Genomic DNA, 12,199 nt, shown 5'->3' on the forward strand with positions numbered 1-12,199 from the left:
GCCATTTCCACAGCAGGTCTTCGGGGAGCACTTCTCCAACAGGAGCAACATCTCGGGTGCCTCCGTTTCACAAAGGAGGCCGTGACCGAGCTGTCATCTACTGCAGCCACAACCCAAACCTCGAACCAAGTCATGGACAGCACTGCCTGTGGCTATCAGGCTTCTTCCAGGTTGCAGCAGGTGACACCTCCAAAGTTGCAGTTCACGGTTGTAACAGGGAGGTCACCAAGGCTCGATACCCCAGGAGGAATACCTATATCTCTATCCCCATGGACAGAGGCAAAGCAGGATGAGAGAGCACTAGACTTTGCACACATTGCAGGCTTCATCAGGGTATAAGGTGCCATAAACCATACTCACATTACCTTGCGTGCTGCCCATCACCAGCCTGGCACCTTCCTCAATAGATGGGGATTTCATTCCCTCATTGTCCAACTAATTTGCGACCACAGGCAGCTCATCATGCAGGTCTGTGCCCTGTTTCCTGGTAGCAGTCATGATTCATTTATCCTGCGCCAGTCCTGTGTGCCGCCTTCATTTCAACCGGGCTGGCAACTGGGCGACAAGGGCGATCCCCTAAAGACTTGGTTCATGACTCTTGTCAGGAACCCAGGCACAGCTGCAGAGCAAGTCTACAACGAGAGCCATGGTGCCACCATAAATGTCATCAAGCAGACGGTCAACGTGCTCAAGAAATGCTTCCGCTGCCTGCACCATTCGGGAGGAGCTTTGCAGTACACTGCTGAGCGGGTATCCAAATTTGTGGTCATCTGCTGCATGTTCCATGACTTTCCCATCATGAAGGACCAGTCCTTACTGCCACCTGGGAAGCAAGAAGTGCAGGGGGAAGAAGAGCTATACGAAGAGGAGGAAGAGCAGGAAACGCTACTAAAGTTCTCAAAGAGCAGCTCATCAAAGAGCTCTTCACCTGAACCATCCCTGCCATTCTCAACTCACCAACAGTCCCACAATCCTTACTACCACCATCCTTACTGCCACCTTCTGATTGCCTTCCTTCAGTCCAGCCTTATGGGTCTTACTTTCACTTCACTACAAATATTAACACTCAACATCAAATCCAGAACAAAAAACAAATTTATCAAGCAACTGAATTCCATCTGCATATAATTGTTAACAGAAATTATTATGTATCACCGTTGTGCAAGCCCATATTGCCTATCTTCTGTGCATGTTTCCCCAGTGGCAACAGCTTAGGAGTTGGAAAGCTGATGAGCTTTCATTGAGGACACTTCAGATGGCCGAGGTGGATGACCTCGAGCAACTCTGGGCCTTGAGGGTCCGGCTGCAGACTGCATCATCTGGGCTTGGGCCATGGTAGTCTGGCCCAGCTGGCTGTGTGGCACTGACCAGGGCACTGGCATAGTGAGTGACAGTAGGTTCCTCGCCCATGAAGCCAAGGCCACACTCCTGGGTCTGCACCTCAGCACTCCAAGAGCTAGATAACAGAGTGCAGGAGTGAAGTGACCCTCTGGAAGCAGATGTTAACACTGGCCCCCCCAAACCAAGATGGCAGCCATCTGAGCCTACCTGGCAGCAGTGTTAGGTGCCATGGAAGCTGTCATTCCATCATGCTGGGCACCACTGCCACGTTCATGGAACTGAGAGCTCAGTCGATGTTGGATAGAATGGTCACCATGCTCTGTGCAAAGCCTTGACACAATGTAGTAAACGGCAGCCTGGAGTGAACCCACAGTTCAAAAGTGTTCAGTCGTCCATTGCATGTCCTAGGCAATTTATAAACTTAGGATAATTTGTTTTAATAAGAGAGTGCACACTGTTACCATCTTTCTCCTAACATTAAACAATTTCTCCAAACAAGTATGCGCAGCGCAGCTTACAGAATGGTACAGCTGTCAAAGTACTTCTGCTTTCTTTACCAGCTGAACGTCACATTCTACAGATAGCATATTGGACCTTAAATCCACAGTGTAACCACAGCCTAAATAATCACTTAGAGCTCTATACAAGGCAAATTAAAATGAATGCTTTACACCATCCCTGCTTTGTGCTAAGGGGCATAAGAACCTCGCTGTGGATTAACAGTGACAGTTGGAGAAGACTGGATGTGGAATTTAAATATATTTAAACAAGAGTTTGGATGGAAAAGGAGAAACTGATTCCACGGCAGGAAGGTCGGTAACCAGAGGACACAGATTTAAGATAATTAGCAAAAGATCCAGAGGGGAAATGAGAAGAGATTTTTTACACAGCAATTCATTATGACCTGGAATGCACTGCCAGAAAGAGTGGTAGAAGCAGATGCAATGGTATCTTTCAAAAGGGAATTGGATAAATACTTAAAAACTAAAAAATTGCAGGGCTGTGGGGAAAAAGCAGGGGAATGGCACTAATTGGATAGCATTTTCAAAGAGCCGGCACAGTCACGATGGGCCAAATGGCCACCTCCGATGGTGCATGATTCTATGAACAAGTTGGAGCTGGACTCCTCATGCTCTGAGACATAGTGGGCAAGCTCCCTGGCAGGTTGCCCAGTGCACCTAACATTTCCCAGTGTATGCCCATCAGCTTTTTTTCTGTAGCCTGGGCCCTCAAAATCTGTATTTGTGTCCTCTGCAGCAGAGCTGGTATGCGATCTCTCCCTCCAGTGAGCTGGCATCTGGCGTCCTGCACGCTGGTGATTCACCACATGAAGACTCCTCCTCCAGCCTGGCCTCTTAAATGCGTGTGGTGCCAGTATCTGAGCTGGTGCTTGCAAGGGTGAAGTCCAGAGAGGGCACCACTTGCAGCCATTTTTCACCTTACAAAGTTTCCCTGCTGTCTGCAGCCACAGTGCACCTCCAGTTGAAGAGGTCCAGGCTGCCCTTAAGTGATGTCAGAGACGAGCGATTTCCGCCCTCCCCCCCCCCACAAACAGGTGTGCAGCCAATGAATAGCGCAGGTCATGCTGGCTGCATGCCTGAATCATTTTAGTGAGATCCCAGCATCAATTTAAGGTGGTGCCTGGGACCATGTGAACAGACACGTACAGTGCGACCCTATCCTCTGTGGGACCGTTTCTGGACACAATCGAATTTCTAGGCCAGGAAGTCAAGACTGATTATAATCTTCTAATATAGTGTGGTTAGCAGCTGAAAGACAATTGGACCTTGACATGTTGACACAAATTAGACCCTATTTTAAAATCACAAGCGTTGATTTTAACTTGGAGCAGGAACGGGACGGATGAGGGCAGAGGTACTGCCGAGCTGCCTGACCTCAACAGTGTGAAGCCTGGGAGATTTTAACTCCTGGGTCTCTTCTGCTTGCTGGTCCTACGTACTCGGTTAAGTTCTGGAGAAAGGGTTTCGGAGTGTCTTGCAATCGAGAAGGAGGGGAGCCCGGGGCAGTGGAGAGCTAATTTTTCCTAGTGCTCCTCCTTGCCCCACAAGGGATGTTTTTTAAAAAAAATAAAAAGACTTACCTATTTGGGCCTCTTCTGGTCCCAACCCCTCTTCCTGCTAGCTTCACCAATTGGGAAAGCCATACGACTTTCTTGCTCATTGGTTAAAATAGCAGTTGGGCCCCAATGACATAATCGGAGCCTGATCTGCATATTAAAAGTCGGACCCCACCGCCTTCAAGCGAGCATCATTGCCATCCACTCAAAAGAGCAGGTTAAAATTACAGACCACAGGAACAGAACAGGGCATCAGCGGGAAAGTCTCCTGGCTGAATTTAACTACCCACTGACCTGGTTCCCACCAGGGGGGCTGGGTTAAGATCCCCTCTATACATTTTGTCATTATTCTTATATTTCCATTATAAATTCCTGATGTCCACATTTATTGTGAAAATTACATTGTTGCATTGTAAAGTTGTCATGTTGTAATTTACAACCTCCTCCCGCTAGTGCTGCAGTGCCTCTACTGGGAGAGGGTCTAATTACAATGTGACAAGTTTACATTGACAATTTCTATTCTAAATGGGAACACAGGCATTTATAATGCAAAACATTGATAGAACATGCATGCATGTGAAGATTTTTAATGTATTACAATATGGATAATTGGAGGACAGAATTATCTGGGCCATAAGCCTTTCTGCTACCAAACTCCATGGCGCTTCATGATGCCTGACAGATAAAAGTCATGTCAGCCAAACTAGAAAATCTTTCATTCCAGAAAACGAAAGCCTTGATTCCACATGGCACCCCATCCACAACTTGGCTGAAGACTGATGGAAATCACCCAGCAGAAGGAATTAAATTCAAGTGACAAGCAGTCTTAGGACTTGAAATTACTACTGTCTGGTTGGAAGTTGAGTACTCACCCACTTGCACCAACAGCCTCCTGTGATTACTTAGCAACTGAAAAGTAGCAAACAACATTACTTTTTCTTCTTCTGAGGGTATAATTTTATTGAACACGATGCTTTTCACTGGAACACTTCATGCAGACAAGAATTTCTATTACAGCTTTCTGTTTTCAAAAAAAAACTTTTCTTCATTCTATCTGATATGGAAAATACATAGGCAGGATTGCTCAGGTCAGCAATGATGGAAAATGCATCAGGGACCTGTTATGCTGGATTCCATTCCCCCAACATTTTCATGTGCATTCTGATTTTCTAGCTTTGTTTCCACTGGACATCAGAAGTGTCCATCCCAATATGAGAGTGGCATAATTAACAGAGCTGGTAATGACATAGTGATGCTATAAAACAGGTATCCAGCATTGATAGGAGCAAATAAGAAGTAGGAAGTAATTTTAAAAGGCCATTGCAAGTGCTTTAGAAATTTAGGTAAAATCGATTTTACAAATATTTTGTTTTTTTTCCACTACTGGCTACTGCTTTAGTGTCTACCTTTTGTGCCTTCTGCTGTGATTTTCCATTTTTGCCTGTTCCACCAATCTAAAGTGACCACAATCTAATTTTCATTGTAAGGAATCTTACAACACCAGGTTATAGTCCAACAGTTTTATTTAAAAATCACAAGCTTTTAGAGGCTTTCTCCTTCGTCAGGTTATTATTACCCTGAATTTTTATTCTGCAGTATTATTGCTGGCTGCTTCAGGGACATCAGTGACATTAGTCAAGTGCACACCTGACGAAGGAGAAAGCCTCCGAAAGCTTGTGATTTTCAAATAAAACTGTTGAACTATAACCTGGTGTTGTAAGATTCCTTACATTTGTCCACCCCAGTCCATCACCGGCATCTCCACATCATAATTTTCATTGGGTATACCCCTGTATCTGTGTTTCTTGCAAGAAGAAGAAGAGGAAGAACGTTGGAGAACCGGTCTGTCAGACACCAGAGGAGACCTAAGGCACCCAATGGCCAAGTAACCCTGCTCTTGCATTTGTAGAACACCTGGTCCAAGAACAATGCTTATGGAGGCTCTTTTTCAAAAGAAAAGTCATCAGTGAGTTATGCTACATGTTGCGTCCTGATCTGCAGCCCCCCTCCATCACAGGCACTGCACTACCGAAGGTTATCACTACCCTCAATTTTTATTCTGCAGTATTATTGCTGGCTGCTTCAGGGACATCAGTGACATTAGTCAAGTGCACAGAAGCACCAGGCAAGTCATAGATGCATTGTTTTCTACAGCGAGCAGTTCATCACTTTCCCCATGGATGAGCAACAGCAGCATGACAGGGCAGAGCAATTGTACTGAGTGGCAGGATTCCCCTAAGTACAAGGAGTCATCGATTGCACCTACATGGCCATACATGCTCCCTTTATCAATCCCACCACCTACATCAATGTGAAAGACTTCCACTCATTCTGTATGCAACTTGTTTGTCACCAGCAACACTCTGCCATGCAATTAAATGCTTTCTTTTCAGGCAGCAGCCTTCATTTTAATGCAACTCATGTGCTTGCAATCTTTCAGCCAGAAAGTGTCAGGGTGGATACTGGGCGATCAGGGGAACCCTGTACAGCCGTGGCTGATGACATCTATGTGCTTTCCCATGTCAGCAGCTGAACACCGATATCAAGAGTTTCATTCTGACATTAGAGCCATTGTAGCGCACGCTATTGGAATTTTGAAGACGCCCTTCCGGTCCTGGATCTGTCTGGGGTGCTATTCAATGTAGTCCAGCTAGATTCTCAAGCATAGTGTTGATGTGCTCCATGCTCCACAGCTTTGCCTCATAAAGAAGTCTCCTCATAGAAGGCCTGGAGGAGGAAGTTGTCAAAGGCTCAGCAGGGGGATCAAGTAGAGGAGCAGTAGCAGCACCTTTGTTGGCCTTCTCCCTTCCATGCCTCCCTCCTCGTTTAGATTTGTGCCAGTAGAACTTCAATGGAAGCTTTTGAACATTTGAGAGTTTGACATCCTCTACATGAGCTCTCCAACATGTCTAGACTGCTAATGCTGCCCACAAGAACAAAAACATTGTTGTTTGCTGTTGCCTGGCCCTTCATGGTGCTGCTGGTGTTTAAGTCCCGGCTTCTTGCAAGAACAAGCTCCCAGTCAGGGGTGGGAATACTGCCGGGAACCCTAATTACTCAAATTCAGCTGACCCTAGAATATTTGCCAGGGTCAGCGCTGGTTCCATCAGGCAAGTGAAGTCCCACCCCATCACTTATCCACTGGCAATCACACCAGCGAAGAAAATCTAGGCGATTAAGGAAAGACAGCGCAGGAGAATGGGACCAAAGCTCCCACTTAGACCCTGCTTCCCCCAGTAATGGAAGATCCCAACAATATTACCCTTGTGGACAACAGAGACTTAATGGCCAACAAAGTGATCTGTGTAACAGAAGGAGATGACCCTGGCAGCTCCATGGCAACTCAAGCAAGGTAAACAGAGTAAGCTACACTGTCCAAGAATGCACTGTACTAAGCAGGTTCGTCAGGTAACTTGGAAATTCCCACTGAAAAGGTTTATGTAACAGGTTTCAAAGAGGTTCAAGCCCAATGCAACATTTTAAAAAAAGATATAGCTATGTTATGAGCAATCATTGTAATATAGTATGAATTTCAAATATATCCTAAATAGGCTTTACCATAAGAAAGCTTAAACCTTGTTGGGTGACAACATCACATAGTTATTGTGCTGATGCTGGTACCAGATAATTTATTTTTAGATGTTAAATCAGATCAAGTCCTATGAGACACAGTTTTTAAAAAAAATTAGCACCTCATTTTCTGTTTGCTTTAAATAAACTGTTTCTGCTTCAGTGAGTTAGCCTAGAGATGAGTTGTATTAACAATTTGTACAGCTGTGGACATTTAATTCTATAAAAATAAAATTATACCAACAAAGAACTGTATGATTTTTTTTAGGTGAGGCTATTTTTTAACACTGGGACCGTCAGTGGCAAAGCCTTTGAATCTTTTCACTTTCTTTGATTTTCTTGTTCAAACAGAATGGGAGATGGAACAGGTACAAATCAAATATATTGTAGTATGGGAAAAAAGGGAGTATATTGAAAGCTGGGATTCCATGGATGATGAGATTAGCACTTAGCACTGACAAGGCAGACACTCAAAATGTAATGACTACAGAGATATTAGGAAGTCTAAAAGGGTATATGAAAGAAAATGAACAAAAAATAGAAAGAGCAATAAAAAAAATGCTTTCTCTATCATAGAAAGATAGTCAAGGTTGGGATAGGACCACTAAGAAATGTAGGAAACAAGCTTGCAGTGGACAATGAGGAAATGGCAAAGATACCAATTAAATACTTTGCCTTAGTTTTCACAGAGGAAGTCTATATTGAGATTGTAGAATAGAGCTGATTGTAGAAAAGTTTGGATGTTTAATGACAAAGAAATGGCACTAAAGATGGCACTAATGATACTAGGTCATCGACATAAGGGAGAAGCAGAACTAGTGGCGGGAACTCCATAAGTCAGGAGTTCTTGCTCCAAACCCTCAATCGGGATCTGGCATACCATCAGTGCAGGTACACTTGTTTTCACCAACAGTACCTGGCCAATGATGATGGAAGTGGTACCTGCCTGTGGGTTCTGGCCAGGGTGGGGGAATTTGTGAGAGACTTTTGCTACATTTCAAATGTAACGCTATGTGACTAATTGATTGCAGTGATGCGGCATCTCATTTTAATTCACAGAACCTCACTGAACCCTCAGTCGTGCAAAAGCATTCCTTTCTGGACAAACCTGTGTTACCAACTCCCCTAGATAATTGTAACTGAGTGTAACAAATCCACTCAAAATTGCAGTGTATCAAACCCAGAGCTTTCTGAAGTAAAACACAACCTAAAAAGTCTGACAGACAGAATGTCAATGTTTATGGGAGCAATCTATGTAATGACTGGCAAAGCTGGACATGTAACTTACAGGGGTGGCAAAAAAAAATCCAAAAGTTGAAGTAATGTGAGGAATTTTAACCTTACCTGCCCGGCAGAAACCAGGAAGTTAAATTGCCCAGAGTTACTTATTTGCCCTGGAGTCTGTGATTTTAACCTGCTCTTCTGAGTAGGCAGCAAAGGGCATCCACCCAAAGCCAGCGGGGTCCTTCTTTACATCGGCATATCAGGTCCCGATGATGATGGCCACAGCCATTGAGCTGAAATCAGGGTATCCCAACAGAGTAGAAATCAGTACATAAAACAAACACCCTAGGAGAAGTCTGACACGCCTCCCCCCACCCCCCAACAACTGAACCGAAATGCACCCAACAAACCCACTGAACAAAAATCCATTTTAACCCCCATTCCACTCATAGCAGAAATTCAATCAAATCCCCCGCCCCCCCCACCTCTACGGAGGACAAAGAGGTCTTGTCAACAATCCGGCCCCCCCCCCACCCACCATGAGTGAAAACAAATCTAACCTCCCATTCCATCCCATCCCATCCCCACAAAGGACAAAGATAACCTTACCCCTCCCCCCCCCACTCCACCACTGCTCAACATGAAAAACTCTGCTTCCCCTCCCCCATCGAGTACAAACTCAGCCTTCTCATTTTTCCCACTAAGGATAAATCCCCAGGGCCTCCTGACCTGAAGCTTGCCCTCCCACCCCCCATCCCCAACTTAGAACAAATTCAAGCCTATGCCTCCCCACCACATGAGCACCAACTCACCCCCACCCAATGAGAAGCAAATTTAACCCGCCACATCTGCTGAGAAACAACTCATGCATCCTCCAGTCCTTCACCTAGAAGCAACTCAGCGCAGCCACCTATCCTGAGCTGAAAACCTACTCTTAGCGGTCGGCCTCCTGTTCTCCTTATTTCAGCTCCCAGGCTGTGTCCCTTTAAGTATGAAAGTTTCCACATTTACAAATCTGACAACATGTTGATTCTTAACCTTCGAAGACAATGGCACGGACATAAAATGCAGTTTTGTTTGACATCAGACACCTTCAGCATTAGTTTCTGTTTGGATTGTGTGCAAGAGTCGTTCACAAATTCTTATATTAAAGTGTTGACCTCTCATCTGCCTGGCATACTGTAGGACAGACAGTATTGCGTGCTGTACTGGTGCCAGTTTAGTTGGCTTGTACAAAACTAACTGAAAGCCTTTCACTGTTATGAGACATTATTTCCATCCCCCCAAGATTAATGACTGTAAACAGCTTCCCAAAGTGATTGAAGCAACACCAATTAAAAGATAAATGTAAGGAATCTTACAACACCAGGTTATAGTCCAACAAATTTATTTTAAAATCACAAGCTTTCGGAGATTTTCTCCTTCGTCAGATGAATGAATGAAAAGGTTCTCAAATCGCATATCTTATACGATGTTGGGACAGCATCACACCAATCAAAAGGTGTCGTTGTTATTCAAACAGGCCAGTCACGGAGAACAGCACGTCCCAGTACACTCGATATACATTGTGTCTTTTACACAGGCAGGCAGAAAGAAACTCAAAATGGCAGAGAGAGAGAGAGAGAGAATTTTTAAAAACATATAAATTTTTTCCCCTTTTTTGCTGGTGGGGTTACGTGTAGCGTGACATGAACCCAAGATCCCGGTTGAGGCCGTCCTCATGGGTGCGGAACTTGGCTATCAACTTCTGCTCGACGATTTTGCGTTGTCGTGTGTCTCGAAGGCCGCCTTGGAGAACGCTTACCCGAAGATCGGTGGCTGAATGTCCTTGACTGCTAAAGTGTTCCCCGACTGGGAGGGAACCCTCCTGTTTGGCGATTGTTGCGCGGTGTCCGTTCATCCGTTGTCGCAGCGTCTGCATGGTCTCGCCAATGTACCATGCTCCGGGGCATCCTTTCCTGCAACGTATGAGGTAAACAACGTTGGCCGAGTCACAGAAGTATGAACCATGTACCTGGTGGGTGGTGTCCTCTCGTGTGATGGTGGTATCCGTGTCGATGATCTGGCAAGTCTTGCAGAGGTTGCCGTGGCAGGGTTGTGTGGTGTCGTGGACGCTGTTCTCCTGAAAACTGGGTAACTTGCTGCGAACGATGGTCTGTTTGAGGTTGGGTGGCTGTTTAAAGGCGAGCAGTGGAGGCGTGGGGATGGCCTTAGCGAGGTGTTCGTCGTCATCGATGACATGTTGAAGGCTGCGGAGAACATGGTGTAGTTTCTCCGCTCCAGGGAAGTACTGGACGACGAAGGGTACTCTGTTGGTTGCGTCCCGTGTTTGTCTTCTGAGGAGGTCTATGCGATTCTTCGCTGTGGCCCGTCGGAACTGTCGATCGACAAGTCGAGCGTCATATCCCGTTCTTACGAGGGCGTCTTTCAGCGTCTGTAGGTGTCCATCGCGTTCCTCCTCGTCTGAGCAGATCCTGTGTATTCGTAAGGCCTGTCCATAGGGGATGGCCTCTTTGACGTGGTTGGGGTGGAAGTTGGAAAAGTGGAGCATCGTGAGGTTGTCCGTGGGCTTGCGGTAGAGTGAGGTGCTGAGGTGCCCGTCTTTGATGGAGATTTGTGTGTCCAAGAAAGAAACCAATTCTGAGGAGTAGTCCATGGTGAGTTTGATGGTGGGATGGAACTTGTTGATGTTATCGTGTAGTCTCTTCAGTGATTCTTCGCCGTGGGTCCATAGGAAGAAAATGTCGTCGATGTATCTGGTGTATAGCGTTGGTTGGAGGTCCTGTGCAGTGAAGAAGTCGTGCTCAAACTTGTGCATGAAAATGTTGGCGTATTGGGGTGCGAATTTGGTCCCCATGGCTGTTCCGTGTGTTTGGGTAAAGAACTGGTTATTGAAGGTGAAGACATTGTGATCCAGGATGAAGCGGATGAGTTGTAGGATGGCGTCTGGAGATTGGCTGTTGTTGGTGTTGAGTACTGAGGCTGTTGCAGCGATGCCGTCATCGTGGGGGATACTGGTGTATAGTGCCGAGACGTCCATCGTGGTGAGAAGTGTTCCTGGTTCAACTGGTCCGTGGGTGCTGAGTTTTTGTAGGAAGTCTGTAGTGTCGCGACAGAAGCTGGGAGTTCCCTGTACGATGGGTTTCAGGATGCCCTCGACGTATCCAGAGAGGTTCTCACACAGGGTTCCGTTGCCTGATACGATAGGACGTCCGGGTGTGTTGGCTTTGTGTATCTTTGGGAGGCAGTAGAAGTCTCCCACGCGGGGAGTACGTGGGATGAGAGTGCGTAGGATGCTTTGAAGGTCTGGATCGAAGGTCTTGATCAGTTTGTTGAGCTGGTGGGTGTGTTCTTTGGTCGGATCTGCGGGTAACCGTCTGTAGTGTTCCTGGTTGTCCAGTTGTCGGTATGCTTCTTTGCAATAGTCCGTTCTGTTCTGTATGACAATGGCTCCTCCTTTGTCCGCTGGTTTGATGACGATGTTTCGGTTGGTCTTGAGAGCGTTGATGGCGTTGCGTTGTGCTCGGGTGACATTCTGGACTGTCTTCTGAGTGCGCCTGATGAATCTGGCATTGACGCATTTCCTGACAGCTTGGGCATACATGTCAAGCTGAGGGTAGCGACCCTCCGGAGGAGTCCAGTTAAAAGATACAGGGATGTACAGACACTAAGCAGGAACTGCTTAGTGTCTGTACATTAGGGTTTATTGCCTAAGCAGTGTCTATTGCTTTTTCTTTAAAAAATGGGGCTAAACTTAATTCAAACTCAACTTAATCAACCAGTAGTTTTATCCACATTTAATTTGGAATAAATGCAGATTTCATACTTATGTAAAATAACATTTAACTATTCACTTTGGATACTTAACAATAACAGAGAGGGAAGTAATCTTTTAGCCAATAAGTGATCTATTTTGAAAAGAAATTGTTTTGGAATTTTTGAATTGGATAGCAATAGCTGCATCCGAGAGAAAAAAACACAAGCAAA

At 45.6% G+C, this 12,199-nt stretch overlaps 1 protein-coding gene across 1 annotated transcript in view; it reads left to right on the forward strand.

Moving 5' to 3' along the window:
* The window catches only part of LOC137327226 (limbic system-associated membrane protein-like), a 693,787-nt gene that overhangs the window by 294,342 nt on the left and 387,246 nt on the right, over positions 1–12,199 (forward strand). The window lies entirely within an intron of this gene.

Source organism: Heptranchias perlo, chromosome 11 (genome assembly GCF_035084215.1).
Source record: "Heptranchias perlo isolate sHepPer1 chromosome 11, sHepPer1.hap1, whole genome shotgun sequence".
Taxonomy (NCBI): domain Eukaryota; kingdom Metazoa; phylum Chordata; class Chondrichthyes; order Hexanchiformes; family Hexanchidae; genus Heptranchias; species Heptranchias perlo.